Genomic DNA, 21,097 nt, shown 5'->3' with positions numbered 1-21,097 from the left:
TTCACTGAGAAGGACCTGGAGTCTGAGAGCTGGGTGCTGTGTTGGCTTAAGAGAAGAGATGTTGAATTTAATTTGAGACTTTAACGTTTCCAGCACAATTTCCTGTCTGTCTCATCATCTTCCCTGAAACAATGTCTCTCTTTCCACTTTCCGTACTTTTACTGGCTTTTTTACAGTTATTGTTTCAGGCACTTTTAGTGTATGCATAACAAGTCGCTCTGGATTGGACATAATCACAATTGTCTGTTGCAGCAGAGATTATTATATTATAATTGCATGACTTCATGATTTAGATCCATGCATTTTTACATAAACCCCTTAAAATGCTTCAAGAATTATGCTTTATTTGAAATCTTAAGAAAGCATATTTGTGGTAAAATATAAGTAAACTCTCACTTACTTGGCATGTCAATGAGCTTTTGATAATAGTCCAGGCCTTCTTCAGAGAATGGAGCTTGCTCAGGTTATATCATGGTCAAAAGCTCTGTGAAAAGCAAAGTAAGTTAACTTTGTTTTAAGAACATTTTACCACAGATTTGAAAACATTTTAAATCAATGTTTTAACGTGTAGGTCATAAATTGATCATTTGATCTTGGGGTGTAAAAACTCTGTAGGTGTGGTTTGAAATGCTATTTTCTTTGCCAACATTAGCAAACACACAACCCAACAGCTGTCATCAGATTATAATAGATTCATCTAAACACCCACTAAACCTGCAACATTTAAAGTATATATATTACAGTTTAAATAAACACTGGTATTAACTTGTACATATCACCTTCATCATCATCATCATCATCATCATCATCAAATGTAAATCCAGGCATGCTGTATATACTGTATATAGACATGTATCCTGTCCATAACCACTCACTTTATTTATCTAAAATAATAAATTACAATAATTATCCAATATTTATTTGAAAATTGTATTCTTGTACTGTTGCTTTTTATATATACTGTAAGTCTGCATGCACCAATTTTAGTTTGTTCAATAAGTACGTTAGAACATTAATATGCATCATTGACTGTTTGTCACAATTCCCAGAATTAGTGGTCAAGTACAAACAAAAACTCATTAACTTTAATTTAAAGTTTAACTTTATTAGCTTTGATTATGCCAGTTAAATAACAAGGGGTTTTGTGTTTGTTTTGAATCTTCCTTTTGACCACCTGTCAGTGTCCCACATGGGTGACTGTGTCACTTTGCAGCACAAACACTCTTTGCTAATGACTTGACCACTCCAAACAAATCTGGGAGGTCTGAGCGTGCTCAGTTGCACCACAGCGGGGCTTCCTGCTCTCCCTCATGGCTGCTGACAGGTATGGCATTGGACCATCTGTTGTGCTCTCTTACTGGTCTTTTACCTCAACAAACTGAATAGATTTAACTTGGGAATTGTCCGCCTCTGTGAGGGTTGGCCACCAGCATACAAAAACACCACAGATAAAAACAAAGGGTTATACACAACTCCTGATACGATCAAACCTGAAATGTTCAACTTGTTGCTATCTTTGATCGGCGTTTACTCTCCTACATGTCCCAGAAAGATTTTCAACAACTTAAAAAAAAGAGGCATGAACATTTCCTGTTAATATGTGGCTTATATGTGACATAGCTGGCTTGAATATGGATACTAAATATTTTGTGAGTATTTTCTAAAATGCTTAAAATACTGGTGGTATATTTTTCCTTCTTTGCTGTTAATCATAAACATTTTCATCATTGTGGTTTCACATATTTGATCTATAAGTTGGAAGAATAAATATCAAATTTTGCTCCAGTTTCTAATTCTTGTTTCTGGCTTTGAACTACAGTGTCTGATTGAGACGTAAATTATCTACACAGTGTCCAAAAATATCTGTAGTATTAACATACTCATTTGTAAAGAATGAGGCTGCTCTCTCATATCAATGAAGACTACAGCAGCCAATAATGACTCACATAAATTAACACGGACCGTGCTGTCTGCCTTTTAAAAATGCAGAACAACAATGCATTATTTTATACCAGTAACCCTTTGACGAAAGAGCCACCTTAATTCACAGATCTGATATCATGTCAATATATATGAACAATAAAAAATGATAAGTTTCATGTTTCTATATGTTAATTTGGTGTAGTTATCTATAATGATTAATGGTATTTTGCAGCTAAAGCGGTAAGCCATTAGGATCCTGACGCATTGTGTCATGATGAATTGAATAGGTCGATGAGAACTAATAATAGCCATGCTAAATAAAATGGCTTTTGATATGTGAAACAGCACCTGTGAGCTAAAGATAAAAAATATATATTTAGAAACAGTGATTTATTTATTTATTTATTTATTTTTTATGATGTTGGGGAGATTATTTTTGTTTGGGGTGAGGTGGCCCACATTGCTATAAACCACTGTAGGAAACCCTGAATTTAACATACTAACATGTTTGATTGAATAATAAGGACACGCAGCTAATTAAAATGTATTTTTTTTGTTGGTGTGAAATAAATCCATACATTATTGTGAACCGGTTTGTTTTCTATTAAACTCTTTTAACTGCTTACTCTTTGACAAAAACCAAAAGCACAGCCCCCACCAAGAAACTTAAGGTACAACACCAATATCTGTTTTTATTTATTCTCAATTTTCCAAGAAGGACATATTGGTATGATTACCATCATGATCTAAGTTAATTAGAGAATAAAGCAGTGTGTGCCTGAGAAAACAATAACGGCAGCAGCACTGGAATGTCTCAACAATGAGTACTGTTGTCAGTTTTTTTCTGCTGGGAACGGATGTATCTTTCCAGTTTGGCACCAATCCCATCGAGGTACCTCCAAAAAGGAGGCCACCTTTCATTCTCCTCAGTCCCTAAGAATAATAAACCTTCTCTCTCCTCTCTATTTGTATGTGACCAGTGCTCAGTATTAGCCAGGCCTGTCACTGGTGAGAGCCCAATTAGAGGTCTGAGACCGCCCCGAGGGCTTAGTTTCTGCTCTGTGGTTTGGGTAGTCAGTTGCCAAGCACTGCCATGTGCGCTGAAATCATTAGCAACTCTCTGGCACATCACTCTGGGACTCTAAATACTTTAATTCTCTATGGTTGTCTCTGAATTGATTAATTGGTCGTCCACAAATAACACAGGCTTTTCTATCTGAACAAGCATCCAGTGTGTTGATATCAAGCTCCATTTTACTGTTGATGTTGCTGTCATGAAAACTTCAGCTGCTCAGGTCTGATTGGCAAACAATTTTTTTTTATTAGTTCTTTCATTTATATTTGTCCCTTTATTACTAACCTCTTTACCTTAATTTGAATACAGAAACTTAACCAAATGTGGTTACAACTTTAAATGTTTGTATTCAAGAATTATGACTTTTAAATCCATGCCTGGTTCAGCTGTAACAGAATCTTTGTCAAAGCTGAGTTTCATCATATTTAAAACAAATATATTCTCCACACATTCACATCATCTGCCACAGATTACACGTCAAACACACTACCTTACATGGTATAATAAATCAAGGCACGTACAAAATAGCAATAGAGTACCAAAAATGAAATGTCATTGACTGAAGTCAACTGTTTCATCAGAAGACAGCTGGACTGTTCAAAACAGACAAGAAACACTTGTGTTCTCCTGCAACAAGTGTTCGTGGTGAAAGACCACCCACATAGTCAACACACTGTGACACAATCACACTTTCTTGACTGTTACAGTGTAACATATCGGTAAATGAAGCCTGTGATGCTTGAGCAGCTATAAGATATGAACATTTGCAACTCACGTTCAAATCATTTCCAAGTCGGAATTGCTTATTGATTTGAAGATTTCTGAGGTCAATATTTATGATGAATGTAGACAGCCTTATTCAAAAGCTAAAGATTGGAATTCACAACAGCTATTCGTAACGTTTAGTTGCCATGTTATCAACACAAAACTGGGTCACCAAGCAAAGCAAAGTACATTTTATGTGATTATTTTATTGGAGCAGCAAAATAGTGTTTGCATAAACAAGTAATAAATATTGAATGAAGTACAAAATTACAGAATACGTACGTCAGAAGTCAAAACTGTACTCTCTGTTCAAAGAGATAGAAGGTTGGTCTTTAATAAATTGTCATAAAGTTTGAAGTTTGATGTTTGAAGTTTTATTTAAAACAACTTGGGCATCCCAAACTCCAGGAATATTGTTCCACTGTTGCACACCAAACTTTTTAACCGACCATGTCTATTCAAAATACCACCATGTACATGCTAGGATGTATTTTTGTTATAAACTTTAAATACACCACTGTCATTTCCTAAACTGCTTGCACCTGCAACCTTGTGGCACATGTGTCAGGAGGAATTTGAAATAGAGCATTATGGCACTTATTTTTAATGGCTTCTCTTTGATCCCCCTTCTTGCACCAAATGAACTCAAATGCACATTGCTTTGGACAAAATAAAAAATGTTAATGTCAAATAACTGTTCATTAATTTATGTCAAGTATTAATCTGCGGAGTTCAACTCTCGCCTACATCTATGATGGGCACAGTTGGTAAAAACAAGTTTACCTGCATGTCGTCCTTTTGTGAGGCTAATGAGGTCGGTCTCCACCCTCTTGACTTGCTTATGAAGTTTCAACAGCTATAACCTGAAACACATAGAGGATGTGGGGTTAATTCAGTGTGACACACCTTCAACATTAAAGGGGTGCAGTTATCTATTTAACACTCCAGCCAATCATCATACGATATGAATCATTTAGAATTGTCAGTCATAGTCCATCAAGATATATTGATAATAACAATATAATAATAATATTGATCATTCAAAAACCTTTAAGCAGGAGCATAACGTCTGTGCAGATAATTGGTATATATGGTTGTGAGGTTGTTTATGCTAGAGAAACATTGCTTCGGCTTCTAAATAATATTGTAAAGTAGTGTAGAACTACATTATAGAAATATATGTATGCATGTATTTATAGCATTTAACACGTTAACAACGTTGAGGTCTCAAGTGCAAATGTACCATATAGCCCCAGCAACAAAACGGTCTGGGAGGAGAGGGGGCGGAAGAAAAGCCCTGGCTTTGGCTGTCTACCAAGCATCCCCAGACTGTGAACCCACTGAACGAAGGTTCCTCAGAGGTTTTTTTATTAAGACCATCTCTAAGGTCACCACCATGCACCACTCACCGCAAATACTAATATCACCCAGGAAACTCATTCTCTGTGCAGCTGTCAATGAGACGTCATTGCTCTCCAGCTAGACTACAGGATGAGTCTGCATTCACAGCATGTTGTTTAGGTGCTTTGTTAGTATGTAAAACATGTACTCTGTATTATCTCTCTTTGTCTCAAACACACACACACACACACACACACACACACACACACACACACACACACACACACACACACACACACACACACACACACACACACACACACACACTCACACAAACTCAAAACCCAAATGTCATGTATCCATCATGCAGGAAATCCAGTTGGTATTCTTGGCTTCACTCTTCTGAAAATATTTGTCTCCAATTCAACATCTGTTTAACAGTCCTGTCAGCTGGAACAGTGGATAATCTCTAATTCCTCCAAATGTGGCATGAGTCGTGCATAATGCTGGCTCCAACAACGCGGGAAAAAGAAGAAAATAAATGCACACCCAAGCAGCTCTGCCAAGATATAGATTAACTGCAACTGGCTCTTATTTATGCATTTGGTTGGCCATATCTGAATTTTACAGCATCACTGTGTGCCTCCAGTAGTCCAAAACATAAACAGCAAAGCTCATATTTAATTTAGTTGCTGGAATGTTATTTTTAGGTTAGACCATTTTAAGTTATTTTGAAGCCACTAGGCTGTCAGTTACTTCAGATGTTGTCGAAATGGCTGTTAGAAACGCTCAGCACATTTAAAAACTCTTATCTGCTTATTGTGTTTGTTTAACCTGTATACTCCACCTAACTTCTTAGATTTAGTTGGTGGTTTTATGATGCTTATCAGGTGTGACAGCTCTTTTTGTCATCAAGATCTTCATGCTTCATGATGTCTTCAACATAATCTACCTCAGACCAAAAAAATAAAATGGATTAAAGGGAAAATATCTGCAAAATAAGTGGGAACCAAGAATGAATTGTCATCGTTGCCTCTCCTGAATGGCCTGATTAAGATCTAGCAACAGCGGCATTTCCGCACTTTCAGCCAGGACTTATGTTGTTATTCCTTCGCTCCACTGGGAAAGCAGAAGAGGGCTTGGTGTAAACACCTCGAGATGGGCTTTCGCTCTCTTTCAGTGCAGGTGAGAGGCAGTGCTAAGTTCCACAATGCACCTCTGCAGCACGAGCCCCCCCCGCACAGCAGCTATCTTTCCACCGGGGTTCGGGGGTCACTATTTTCCCACCAAGAACTCTTTTTCAGCTCATATACGACGGATGCATTATGGTATCTGAATGAGAATTGTAGCTTTCAATGTGCATTCCTCTCGGTTTCTGTTCTTACAGAGGGCCACTGAATAAGAAATCAGCATCTCTATAAAACACTCTTTTGGTGCACAGTCCTCCCCCTCCCCTTTCTAACTCCATCCACCCCTGACTCCCCTCCCCCCACGGCCATTCTGTGAAGTTAGGAATCCATAGGAGGTTTATTTGAGATGCAAGAGCACAAGTGTGAGAACACTGGGCCTGGGAAAAAAAAAAATCCTTTCCTTTGGCCTGAATGGGGGCATTTCAAAAACCAGACGTTTTTTCAGGAACTCCTTGAGGCTTCGTCCTCCGTCAGCTGAACAAAACACTGCAGCCATTCAGGAAAAATAAAGCTTCATTACTAGCTAATTTGATTGAGTGTCATTGTGATAAAAGATTTGCCTCATTTAAAGTCCCCCCCCCACCATGTTGTTTCCGTTTTGTCTTATCAGGATAATAATTGTAACAAGCATATCTAGTAAATACGTTAGAGGCCTGACAATGTTGGGGGGCACAGATCAGATGCTTTATCCTCAGCTGAGGCTCTGCTTAGCTACTGGTGTTCAGAAATGAAAAGAAAAGTCAGTCACACAGTGATACCCAGCCGCTTCATTCAGCTCTGCTCCCATTTACACTCTCTGAAAACATCAAAGTCGGTCACCATCAGAGTCGAATCACAGAAAAAGGGACACAGAGGAGAAAAAACTTCCAGAAGTCCTTTTAAACACAACATTGAATTGGCTTTTCATAAGGACCAGTTCCACTGTCACATACATGAATAATGCATTGCATTCAGGGTTTTTTGGGTTCATTTGTTACTCTAATTTTAAAACATAATTTATGGGATTATTTTTTTCTTTTCCTGTGGTACAGAACATCATTTATCATTTAAATCGCTTATGCAACCTTACGTTCATCCTTTCTGCATCTGATTTGCACACATTTTCATGAACAATTGAACAACTGTTTTGTGCCATTGGAGTTCGTAGTTCTCTTCCATAAAAAGATGAACACACTCCACCTCATAAAAAGAAAAAGAGGTATTTTCTGCTGACACACAGATTGTATTTTCAGTAAAGCATTAGCAATACAAAATGGATCAAAGGATGATATTCGGAGAGGCATTGCTGTTACAGCATAATGAGGTGAATGCAATAACATTAATGTAGAAACCATCCATAATGTCCACTAAGGCACAGCTATGGACGACCCCTTCTGGATTTTTACTTAATTTAGCTCTGCACCAAATTCTAATGACACCGTTAAGGCTTATTTAGGGATGGCTTATTCAGGGAGCCTATTGCATAATCAACCACATACTTTACAAAATAATAGTGTTGATGTTGAAAATGAGTAATGAAGCTATTTTTATTCTCTGCAAAATAATCTCGTACGCTTTAATTAAAGAAATTCACTTCACAAACCTTTAATTATGCTGTCTGCCCAGACTTGAGATTATGTCGAGTGATGATTTTGAAAGTCATCTACAGTAAAAATGTGCTGGTGTTTACTTCTAAATGAGCCTTTAGTGCCAAGCTGAATTGGATCAATGTGTTGTTAGTGACGTTGTCTCATTGTGCTGAATATTACGGGTTTCTGGGAACAAAAGTCCCTGGAGATGAAGTTGACACAAATTCAATTGTGACGGGATGTTGCACATTTGTGTTTCATTCAGTCTGCTGTGGCTGATTTGAATCCCTACGACTGGAGCTTCAACATGTTGGAGTAAAGTCACAGAAGCTCTGTAAGGAAAGTGTGTGAAAAGTCTTATCTCCATTCAAAAATGATTCTACAAGGGTTTTAACTAATGATTATTTTCATCATCATTAATCAGCTGATTAGTTTAAAAATGGTCAGAAAATAGTAAAAGAAAAATGATGTCACACTGCCCAGAGTCCAATGGGACATGTTTAAATGGCTTGCTTTATCAGCACCACAAGAAAAGTATTCACTTTACTATCATATATGCCAAAGAAAAACATAAAAATTGCACATTTGAGAAGCTAGAACTAGTGAATGTTTGGCATTTTAATTTGATGAATGGCTGAAACAATGGCACTGTGAACCTGCTGTATGTTGTTTCATTAAGAGCCCCATAAACAGATAATATTCCTTATTATTTGGTATTCTCATGCGTGACATTCTTGCCATAATAGGTTTGACTACAAAACACCAAAGCTATTGGAATAAACAGCTTTTTGGGAGGTCTATCACTTTAATTAACACCGAGTGTGAGCCTGACAGCTGTGATGGCAATAGGCGAGCCAATCACAGGTGCTGTGTGGGGCGCAGGGAGGAATGTGAGGGAGTGTTTGACAGAAGAGGCCATGTGCAGAATTAAGATGACAGGTGGTTGGCCTGATCCAACGCCAGGCTGCCAAAATGCGTTTGCCTTTGGGAGCTCCAGAGAAACGCGACGGTGTTAATGAAAATGGCAGTGTCTAAATGTGTTACACTCCACAACAGCACAACCCAAGGTTAGAATAGTAAAAAATAAAAAGTCTGACATTACCTGAAATAGAGATTCATGAATGACATGGATGGAAGGGGGTTTTTTTGGACTGCATTGAATTTAGGTGGAAATAAGGTGGAAAAAAGTTTTTCTTCATATCATTTTTAGTCGAGGTCTCTAACTTTTGTCTTGGTCTCTTTCTGAATATGATGTCAATAACGGTATATGTATATTCAAAGTGATTAAACAGTATCCGAGAACAGAAGTTCTAGACGTTCATATTTGACTCACTTTGGTGTTTGTAGATGAACCAAATCTGCTATTCACCAGAAGGTTTTGCTCTGTCGTTAAGAATTAAATGTTAAAAAGTTGCTCCTTTGAATCGTCAGCTGCTGCTACAACTTCCTCTGCATGTTCTTGGGTCTCTGCGGGCGCTACTCTGAATACCTCATCGCTTCCAGAAAGAACATCCCCAGGTGCTAAACAAGATTGACACATGTGAATGCACGGAAAGACACAAAGAACATGTTTTCAGGAAAGGCTTTCTCCAAAACGCTCCCTGATACTGAGTGGTGAAAGAAATGCTCAACGCTTTAATTCAAGCAAAAGTACGAATACACCCATATGGAATTATTAGTCGTAGTTGGTCAAGTTGGAGCTAGTTTGAATTATTTACAGTTTGATAGTTTATATCAGTGGTTCTAAACCAGGTTTCAGGCCAGTGGGTCTCAAAACTGGAAGAGCAGATCTTCCGTAGCGGCCAAGCTGTAGAATTACAACTTCCAAGTCCATAATGTTATACCATTGGACCCAAAATTACTTTTTTACATAGACTTACATTTGGAAAAGGATGTCTGTCAATCAGCGGTTATTTTTTTTTTAGGTAATTCAACCCCCCAATACGAACAATTAAAGAGCGCTTATGTAAATCAATTGGTCATAAAAGTTGTAAAAAGCACTAACAGCCGAATCCAGGTTTATTTTCCTTCTGCGGTTCATGGGAATAAGACAGAATGAGCCGGAGACTAAGGGCTGGGAGGCTGGGTGCAAAGGCTAGTGTGCTTGCTCTATGGTCCTATAGATACGTAAGATCACCAAAAGACTTTATACTCTGAAGCTTCATGCGCCACTGAGCAACTTTCATAGGAATGAACCAATCAAGTTAAAAACCAAGTCAAAACATCTGGGATAAGTTGGTTTCATCTTAAACAATGTAATATTTTATGTAAAATCCATATCTGAAAAGTATGTATAGTATGATAAATGTATTGCTGAGTAGAGAGTATAATATTTATCTATCAAATGTGGCTAAGCAGGAGTAGAAAAGAGTAGAAAATGGAGATACACAAGTAACTACCTCAAACTTGAGTAAATGTACTATCCATTTGCTGCCCTCAGATTATCTCTATTATTATAACCTACCAGAAAAAGACCAAACCAAATTCACTTCTTTTTTTTTTTTTGTTCAAACTTAATACAAGTCTTACCGTCAACCATTCACTTGCAATTTAATTCAGGAATTAAAACATCCACAGCCTATAACAACTTATTATGAATGCCTCTTTTTTCTGTTGTTCTGGAAGATGCAGCTGGAGAAAATGGATAAGTACGTACAGCAAAAACATTCAAAGAGGTAAACAGACGGAATGTATTTGTCGCGTGGGCATATCTTTTTCTGTGTACGTATGGATATATTCTCATCCCTGCCAGCATTATTCCACCATGTTACTGTAGATGTTCTCAGTGTCAGCTAAGTTTCCACAGTGTTGTTGCTGCGTGCATGCCGAGGCCTGTTTCTTAAGCCTGCCATTCTGACACACACAAAGGTTCTGCTCATCCAGGCTTTGTGTCGAGGATTAGGAGAGCAGATACGCCGCTGCCACAGAGAGACACATTCAAAAGTTTCTGCTTCCGTTTTCTCACAAACCTTCGCATTTGAAACTGGCTGGTAAAATTCCTGAGAATACGTTACAGGATCGTCCCATTTGGAGCAGTGAAAGTATCAGCGGCAAGCAATGATGTCAGGGCTTAAAAAGTGAAATCTAATTACAGTGCATGGGAGCTGCCACGTGGGAAAACGGTTAACACGATAATCCGGAGTGTTATTAGCAAACAAAGTAGCCTGTCGAAAAATTATTTAACTAGCCTGACAAGTTAAGGGTTTTATCGCTGAGCTCTCGGCACGGCACAAAAGGACGCCCAGTTGTTTCTAACAGGTTTTCAACCAAAGAACAGCACGAGCCATCAAGTCCAATCAGCGCTGCACTGTTATGTCACAACCCAGAGTCTCAGAGAGCCGGACCGAGAGCAGCAGGAAAGGATTTATGGCCTCTGAAGCATGTTGAGGTAGTTAGAAAGATACTTGTAGAGACGGAGTTAGACTAAACTTTCTTTATCCAGGATCCAATCATCTTTTGGAACTGAAGGGTGTTTGAGTCTCGGGCTCAAAGCTTTTATTTGTTCACTAAATAAACAATTGTTCTCACAGTTTTATGGAAGATCCATTATTCTCTGCTTGATCGTATATCAACCTCTGATGTGTTTGCAAGAGAAGCTTGAAAACAAAAAAAGAGGTAAAACATGGCATGAAAGCACTGATTAGGCAAGTATAAAGGCTGATGTTGCCACTGCTTGCACAACTGTCAATGTAATGGATGATTTTTAATGTCTATGCCAAATAAACCTTTCTCTCCGAAGTATTTGCTTTGCTTTCAGTTGTGTTGATAAAAGCAAGAATCCAGCTGCATGGATGTCAGCGCCGCTGTAGATCGCTGTGAGGCCTGTCTATGCTCATCTCTGGATCGTAGCTCTCTTTTCAAAGACCCTTCATGCTTTCTGAATCTGTCTCATCCTCGTTCCCTGATTTTATTTGAGACGTTTGCCTGTGTGGCTCCAATTGGATGTTTTAGAAGAGGTTTTTTTCTCTACCCTCCATTGTGTTAAAACTACTGGCTGACAGTTGCCTCTGTGAAACCAGGGATTCAGTTCTTTGTCAGCCTGCTGCATTGTGACAGAAGATTTGCACATGCAAAAAAAAAGGACTTGGTGAATGAATAGTAAATATTGTAGGAAAGGTATGTGTCTGAGTGCAAATGAAGGAATGAAAATCTGTGAAAAAAGGGAATCTGAAAGAGAGAATGCAGGAGGAAGTAAAATACCAAGCAAAAATGATTTTTTTGGAGCCCTGTGGGTATTTTATTGTTTGTTGGTCATATAGAGGAAGATCCTGAGAAATGCATGAGGGTATTTTATGCAGAAAAAGATTTGAGTCTCCTTTATCAAGCAGCTCTCTTACTACAACTGCTTTGAATGTACTTGGAAAAGCAGTCAATACCATCAATCAATAATGCTAAAATGCATCAAAGGACAAGTAAGGGCAGATTTTCATATTCATTCTTGGCTTTGGGATCTGACAGAAATTCAGTGTCTTATCTGATGTGTGAAAAAGTGAAAAGTGCGTAGGGTGCACCGACTGATCTGCACTTTCCAGTTCTCCACATCCTGATGGTAGCCAATGTGTAAGAAACACACTTTAAAGAAGGCTGAATTCAAAGATAGGCTATTGGTAAAAATCAAATGAAATCTGTTTTATTCTCTTGTGTGTGGGTTGTGTTAGTGCTTTCCAAAAGGGGTAAAGTTGGGTCTTAGCTGAGTGTTTAACTGCTGATACCCTGGAATTCGCTGCAAAGATGCAGCTGGGATCACGAGTATGGATCACCTTACTGTGAAAAAGAGACTGATAGCAGCTGGAAAGCAAATGAGCATGTGTCAGCCATCTGGAAAAGTCACCCAAAACACTATGCATCCTCTGTGCTGAGACAAAGGAGTCATTTTACTTTATGAAAAGACTTGTTCCCTTTATTTTCCACTGCAGATTCAGCAGTAAACTTTAGATCCTTTTTAGTCAGTTACAACAAAATCAATGCAACAAATTTGAGATTTAGCATGCCCTTAAGCCTCTCACACATCAATTCTCACATTTAACAAGCTTACAACATGTACATTCCCAATTTGGTACTCAAGCTGAAATGTTTTGGCCTATGTGCCTTCACATTTCCTGCAGACTCTACTGCCCCACAAGTGAGCTGCACCTGCTGTGGTTGAGATCAAAAGTTGTTTCGCTGGTCATAACAACTAGCTAGTAAAGCTAATGTTGGATTGTTTGATTGTGAGACAGGTATGTCTCTTCAGGTTTTTTTGAGCGATAATTTCATTTGTCGCTTTTTTTTCTAAAATGCAATATTGCCAGAAGGGGATCAAGGCCCAACCCTAGTGGATTGAAGGGGTTTTCAGGCACTGTTTGACGATCCAACAAACACTTGAGTTGAAGCATGCTGACAACATTACCGTGAACAGCTGCTGCCTAGAAACATGCCTCACAACACCAACACTTGCTCGGCTTTTAAAGCCATCTAGACAGCATCAGACTTTCCCAATGATCACAACCACAATTCTTCAGAGAAACTTGAACAGCATATGTTAAGGGCTTCTGCTGCATTCAGGTTATATTGTTCAGAGATGTAATAATAAGTATCCAAGTGGAAAAAAACATGCGCCCAAGCCTCCAAGTAGTAATTCTGACAACTACAAAATCTCCCACTTTGAGAAAAAGAAACTACAGTCGTGCCAACAAACCCTGGCAACATGCCAGTAAGGTCTCGATCACTGGCAGTTACATTTAAACACTAACACAATCAATTAAGCTAATTTGAAAGGGGCAAAACACTAATTATTTGTATCTCATTACACGCAATTATGTGACACAACAAAAGAAGCTAATGTAACATGGCTAATAGTGGGGTGGCTATTTTGGAGTAATGCATGAACACTCACAAATTAAGGTTATTTTTCTTGTCCTGGTCTCCCCCGATCTGACATCGTGATATTGTGTGAATGCAGCATTACAAGTCACTCCTTAGATGAAGTCTGCGGGCTGCTGAAAGCCATTTGTGAGGATTGAGGTTGAATGCTCACTTCAATGCTCACTTCTCAGGCTTTCACTATGGCAAATCAAACCAAGGTCCTGCACTGGGGTTGGCGTGTTGCTGCAAGGTGCAAGTACAAGCTAATATCTGGACCCACAAGTCAAGTAAAGGTTTATCAAAAGTAAAAACACTGCAGAGTGGTTTATAGATTGCACAACTTGGAGAAGCTAATCACGGCAGCAATAATTTCCCTCTCAATCTTAATGTTACAAGTAATGTACCATGAGGTATTACCAGTATTCAGGGCATTGTGTTGCACAATGACACGGCACTGCTTTTTTAACTTTTCAGGTGTGCCACCCTGTGGTGTTCTTTTGCCCGAGGCTTTTTCCCCATGAACCCCTGTTGTGCCAACGCAGTGGGTCTCATTAAAAACGACTAAGGGAGCCAGCGTTTTGCATGGCAGTGTTATTGTCAGAGTGTAAAGGGCCCTGAGGCTGTGGAAACCAGTTATACTTGGACTCCTGGCCCTTGAGCTCACCCAGGTGTGGTTTGATATTTAGAGGGAACAGGAAGGCCAAGTGTTTTCCTCCATTGCAGGAATGTAGTCTTATCTGTCACCAACTCCTCTCTTCTGTGCTGCTTGATTGTTCAGTTTATGGCAACTGGAAACCCTGACTACCCTCGAAAGCACAACAAAGTCATCACAGAGATTATTCATGCAATATCTCTCAAGTCTTGCTTAACTCATAGGGCTAAGATATTTAATCAGAGATTAAAAGGAATCTTATTTTCATGTTCTTGTTCAGCTAGTGCACAGAAAAACAAATTGCTTGCATTTCGAGCTCAGAAGTACAAAGAGCTCATTTACAGACCCTTCCCTGGCTCCCTGGCTCCTCACACCTGCAGTAAAGCTGAAGTGGCAGCTCCAGCTCCTTTCAGGGTGCTGGACATAATAGCTGTGTGCTAAGTGGACGGCTGGATGCTTCTAGCCAACTAACAAGAGGCAGCAGCATTGGACTCTGCCACTGGCAAAGACCTGTCGACTGAGGCTTCAGGGTAGTTTTATTTCCACCATCCGGATTTTGGTATCATGGCACTCGATCTTTTTTTTTTATTAAAGAAAAAACATAATGTCAGATTTTTTTAAATGTGGGGTGAGCTACTTTATTCATAGTGTGCCTTTAACCGATGATGCGATGATATCACAGTTTCCTGTCATGGATATTCTCAGTTACTGTACCTACATGCCTTTTTGGATGCTTTTCCTCCCCTCCAAGCTAATTTGTCAGCTCAATGTCTCAATGGCTGCAAGGGTCGAGAAAAGTGCATGCTGTCTAATAGCAGCACAGGGATTTTTTGTTTGTTTGATGGTACATATCTATACCGACGTTGCTCACTCTACAGTATATCACACCCTTCTGAACAGCTGATTTAAAATGGGTTTTAAAATGCTTCTAATTCAGATTATTCGGCTTTCTTATTTCTTTTTACAGCCAACGCTGATTTACGTGCCTTGTCAGTTAAAATAACTCTCTGTCAGGACACGGGATAGCTCTTCATAAAAGACAACCTATTTTACCTAATACGTCATTTGTCGTATCATTTCATCAACAAAAGGTATATTTGTTCCATGGTTTGCTTTGATTGGCACAAATGAAAAGAAAGGTAGACAATACATAGGCAAGTAGAGGCATGCAGACTGATTAGACTTTTCCTATATCTGTCATGAAAACCACCATTCACTTTTACTCTTTTCCATACAAAGTGTAAAGTAACTATCACATGAAAAGTGGAGGTTGTAAAACATTTGCTCAAATAATTTCAGTTGTATTCATACAATGGTTGCACCTTATCTAAATAAAGCTTTTAATCAGATAAATCTAAATCTTGACTTATAACATCACTATGCAGTTTGGGCAAGCTGGCCAAATTGTACAGTTGTGCAGACATATTACGATGAGGTTAAATATGCGGTGACTCCTACTCTAGCTTTAATTAAAGTTACTGGTGAGAGGCCTAGCCTGCGTGTTGAGACAGAGTACTCGGAGGAGATAAAGTTAACGTGGCCTGGAGGCAACTATGACTCACTGATGTTATTTGGGGCTCGAGTCTCCTCCTGTTTCACTACTTTTCAGGCTAGCTCTTCTGTGTGAGGCGCTCGTCATGAAGAGCCGTCAGTAAAACATCAACAGCCTCCATCTCCATACCAGTGTTCGACAAACACCTGACCAAACACCAGGCGCCATCACCACCACAAGGAATGTGGAGCTTCACAACCATTCAACTGTTAATTAACCTCATTGCATATAAAGCACAATCCTCGAGCTATGGCATAAAATATCCAACCTTTATAGCTTGTTCAGCACCAATGTTTTTCTTTTTTCCCCCTCTTTAGGGTCTGATCCAATTAACCTGCTTCTATTGCTACAGCCGAGACAGAGAAATTACAGTATCATTTAACATATGATGATCAATAACATCATTTAGCCCTGGGGGGAAACGGTCCCCTGTCTCTGAGGGCTGGGGATATCTGTAAGTCTTTCTGCTGTAATTAGACATCCGTGGGCTCTTCAATTAATCTGAACCCAAAGACCTGACATTTGCTCAGCTCATTAATGAACAACCGCACACTTTACAAAGATGGAGTGGGCTACATGGCTGCACAGGGATATGAACATGGGTGACATTTAGTAGTGCTGTGGTCCTGCTGTCTTCAGCAACAATACAAGAGGGATTTGGAAAGGTTTTGGAGAATCTGAGGGGAAATAGCTCCTCTTTGTCCTGCTGAGGAGATAGCATAAATCCTAATGAGTTTCAGATTCATCTGTTTTTTCAGCCACCACTGAATTCCACTCTCAAACAGTTTTAGGGAGACTATAAATATTTCAGCATGAAAATGATCATTTTCTAGTGCCCTAGAATTGCAAATTAATTTCCCTCCACCCACCGAGGATACAATTACGCTGTTGGAGAGATTGTTCTAAAAATCTATCCAGCAACTGACCCGTGAAAATCGTTTAAAAATAGGACTGCCAATTTATGTTGCAAATGAAATACTTTACTGCAGAGATATGAGAAGGGAATGACTCCAAAGTTTTACATGCAATAATGATCACATTTGCTTGAAATAATACTAATTTTAAAGGAATTAGTGTATTAAAATGTTAAATGGAGCGAGGTGAGGGATTGGTGGGAGCAGCTCTCCTGGCTGGGGAAGGCTACTTTAAAGTCAATGTGTGTGGTCAAAGTAATAAAGGGAGAGAGAGAGCTAGAAACAGTCGGGCTAAAGGTGAACAATGAGAAACTTGCAGGCAAAGAGTTCTATAATGCTGAAGATTGACTGGCTAGACTAGTTAGAAATTCATTTAAGATTGTTTCATATTGGATTCCAGCATTGTGAAGTTTATTTATATGATAAACATTAAGGCAACAGGACACACTCTATGCATCAGATTCTCCGTGCAGCTTAAAGAGTCAGCCCGATTCCCGTTCCTATCAGCAGAGCATGAAGGCTGCAAAGTGTTTTTGGGGCTGCCAATAATTTTCTGGCAACTACAAAACTTGAGCTTTCCTCTGCAGCTATTGTGACAAAATTGGACAAAAGGAAGAGCAGGACGTAGCACCTGCAGCTGTGCATACAGGACAACACTGCATAACTCTAGTCAAGTTCAACAACCAAGCAGAAGAAGCAAAGAGACTTTGAATATGTTTGTTGTTATTAGGTCTACACTTTGTCTGTGCTCCTATTTCTGTCAGTGACACGGGTCAACGATGGATAACCAGAGTTTAGATGTAGGGGAAATACTGGTTCTGATCGGACGTTAAAGAAAATGTCCTAATATTTCTACTAGACGAGTACTTACAGAAAGCGTTAATACAGCTGTGACAGACAAGACTACAATATTTTTAGAAATGTTAAACATTATTATATCAATAGTCCAAAAAAATTATTTGATCCATGCAATTTCCAATTTTAATTGTTGTTTACTTAAAGTAATAATTAGAGCACCTATTTTCATGGTCTATGTAAAATGCACAGGAAAAAAACATTGTTTTTATGGCAGTATAGACAAATGAAGGCTAAATTCCAAAATTGCTTATTATTTCTGAGACTGATTAATTGAGAATTACTATAAATTAAACAGCTGGAAAGGCTTTTCACACTGTATGGAGAAAAACATTATCTATTTTTCTGTTCATCAACCAAGTCCTTCACTTTTTGCACAGAATTTCAGAAGCAGGAAATTAAAAAAGGCAGCTGTTTTTGTAAGATAAGCCTCAGTTGTCTTGCATGCACTTATGGCATCTTGCATGTTAATGGAGTCACGGCTTCTCACCAGCATCATGTTTGTCTGTTTTTTTAACCCTGTGAGGGGAATAAATTGTAATGATCATTGATGGTCTAAAACAGTTATTTATTCACTAATGGTGCTCACAAAAATTTGGCTTGATGTGTTCAGTTGTGTTTAGCAGCGGAGCTAATTATTTGTCTTGCCGTCTGTACACTCTGTCTGGTTCGGTCCATGTCTAGAATTAAACAGTGTGCATAATTCTCGCTGGATGCAGTCTGGCTTTAGAAGGAAAGAGAAAAAGAAAGAAGAAACTGTTCTCTTCTGCTTTAAATGAGAAAGGAGATTCTGTAATGAGGGTTTGCACATTCAAGTCCATTCCTCTGTGTGCACGAACAGGCCAATTTGCAAGCGTTCATATTGTTACTGACTGTGGAAGTAATTCCACACAGTGTCGGAGCCGCACATATCAGCTCTTAATGGAATTTTTAGAATTCATGCTCACACCTTATTACCAAAGACTGTGCTGGTGGATGCACTACCCCCTCTTTATAAATGTCAATTGTGTACATGAAGCATACTTCTTATTTGTATTTTCACTGAATACCAAGGGACTCTCACTGGTTCAGAAGAGGAGAAACCTTTGGCATTAACAGGTCAGTTTTAACACAAAGAATTGCGATTAACTCAGTGGGGTCTACAAGATATGTTTTAGTTTATAATACCATGCAAGCAATACAATAGTCCACAATGAGGGATGTGCATATACAGTATGCATGGCTTATACATAAATGGATATTATGTCACACATATTATGATGTGAGAATACAATAAAAGCGGCAGATAGACATTAGCATTTGCTGCTGTTGTTAGAAATCCTGTTTTGAGTCAAAATGGCAGAACGCTTTCTCTGATAAACCACACTCAAAGCATTATATATGCTACAGTATGTTATGGCACAGTAGTGTAAGCATATAAATGCTGAAAATGTATTGTATAAAGTCATATATTCTATGTATCTTTATTTCAAAAAATGTTTAACCTGATTAATTTGGCAGCTTTGAGAAGAAAAAACATAAATCTAAAATCAAAGCAGATAATACAGCCTTTTGGTTGCAACACTACAGGTTTCGTGGAAATCTTAAATATCCCTTTAAAACTAAATAACTTCTCAACTACTTTTGGTCTTTTATGCTGTAATTATGGAGAAAACAAATTGAGAGTTTGGTTCCTTTCATTTCAAATGTAATCAGCTGTTATAATTGCAGATTAAAAGCGGCAACTAACTATTATGTTCTTGGTAAATGGATTCACTGTTTGGTTTATAAATGCCATAAAATGTCTTGTCTGACCAAAATTACATAACATAACATAAATTATAATATTACATTATTACCAGATAAGGCAACGAAAAGCAGAAAATCTGAAGATGAAATTGGAACTAGATATGACGTATACGGTTAATTGATCATCAAAATAATTGCTGTAATCAATTGATGAAATTCTCTTTTTATCTCTCTCGTACAGATTACTTACATGAAATTATGATCAAGTCCAAATAATATATTTATATCTTTTATTTTATATTTTTTGTTGATTTATATATATATATATATTTATTATTATTTTTGTTTTGAGACAATGATCACAAGATAATGTGTCTTTAATCTCAAGCATACACGAAAATCAAATATTTTGGGAGCGCCCCAAACATAATGCAGTGTGACACCTTGGAATAAAGAGGCCCGACGCACTGTGGCAAGCTAATTATTATGCTGCGTGAGTTCAAAAGGCAACAGGAAGGTCAGTAAGAGCACACGATGTTTGAATACCTATGTTGAATACACTTATTGTAAGTCGCTTTGGAAAAAAGCGTCTGCTAAATGACTGTAATGTAATGTAATGTAATGTTTACTGACTCAAAAATACTGCAATCAATGACTATATCCTGCATGTCTTTCATACTGTCGTCTCAACATTTGAGAGACATTTCTCATGTAGATAATAACCCTTATTATCTGAAATCATGAATGTCCTTTAATAAGAAAACAACGGTGAACTTTTGATCCTACAGTGCTTGGGAAGTACAGCATGTGATGATCTGATGACCAGAAAGTGAAGCAAGATTTGAATGCGTTTGTTGGACCTACAGTTTGCGATTTACGATTTATCATGTTGCAGAACTCTTGTAGCAACTTCCTATAATTCAGTGTCTCAGGAAAGTTTGTGTAAAATCAATAGGTAAGCTAGTCTTCTCTGATTAAATATTTTCAATCTATATCACACGGTTTTCAAAAATAAATGCCTCTGCCAGGATCCAAAAGCTTGTAATCTTTTTTGCATTGGTCTCACAGATATTTGATGCTCTCTGAAAGAGGTGTCTTCTGTTTCTACATCTATATAGTTTCAGTTTTATTTGCTGTGGCAACTTGATTTTAACAGATTCTTAATAATGGATTAAATCACAGCCTAATAAAGGAAATCACAGAGAGCCCCGAGGGTAGGCTTTACTGAAGGCTTATTTCATATCAACCTGTAATATAGTTACATGGCTTTCTGTCACTGATTTCTTCTGTGAAATGAAGCAGACACTGAACAAAAACATGAAATAGTTTTACTAATCTGGTGATATGTAAAGCAGATCCGTTGTGTTCACTCGCCATAATACCTCAGCAAGGCAGCGACTCCACCAGCTGTGTTTGAGATGTGGCCGGCATCCGGCACCTCTAAAACCATTCTTTTCACACCGGGGTGTCACTCTTTCATGTTCTTATGTTACTTCAATGTAAAATATGCTGCCTCTCAGTGACCATCTGGAGAGGGCAGGACTGGGATGTGATAGTAAACGAGTGGAATACAGGGGTCAGATTATTGCTGGATGCACAAAGGGATGATGTAATGTGACAGCTCTGTCCGGTAGCTGCATGCTAACAACGTCTACAGCATCAGCGTTAATGGAAGGTGAAATCACAGGGG

This window comes from Anoplopoma fimbria, chromosome 19, assembly GCF_027596085.1.
Source record: "Anoplopoma fimbria isolate UVic2021 breed Golden Eagle Sablefish chromosome 19, Afim_UVic_2022, whole genome shotgun sequence".
Taxonomy (NCBI): domain Eukaryota; kingdom Metazoa; phylum Chordata; class Actinopteri; order Perciformes; family Anoplopomatidae; genus Anoplopoma; species Anoplopoma fimbria.
This window is presented reverse-complemented; position numbering follows the sequence as displayed.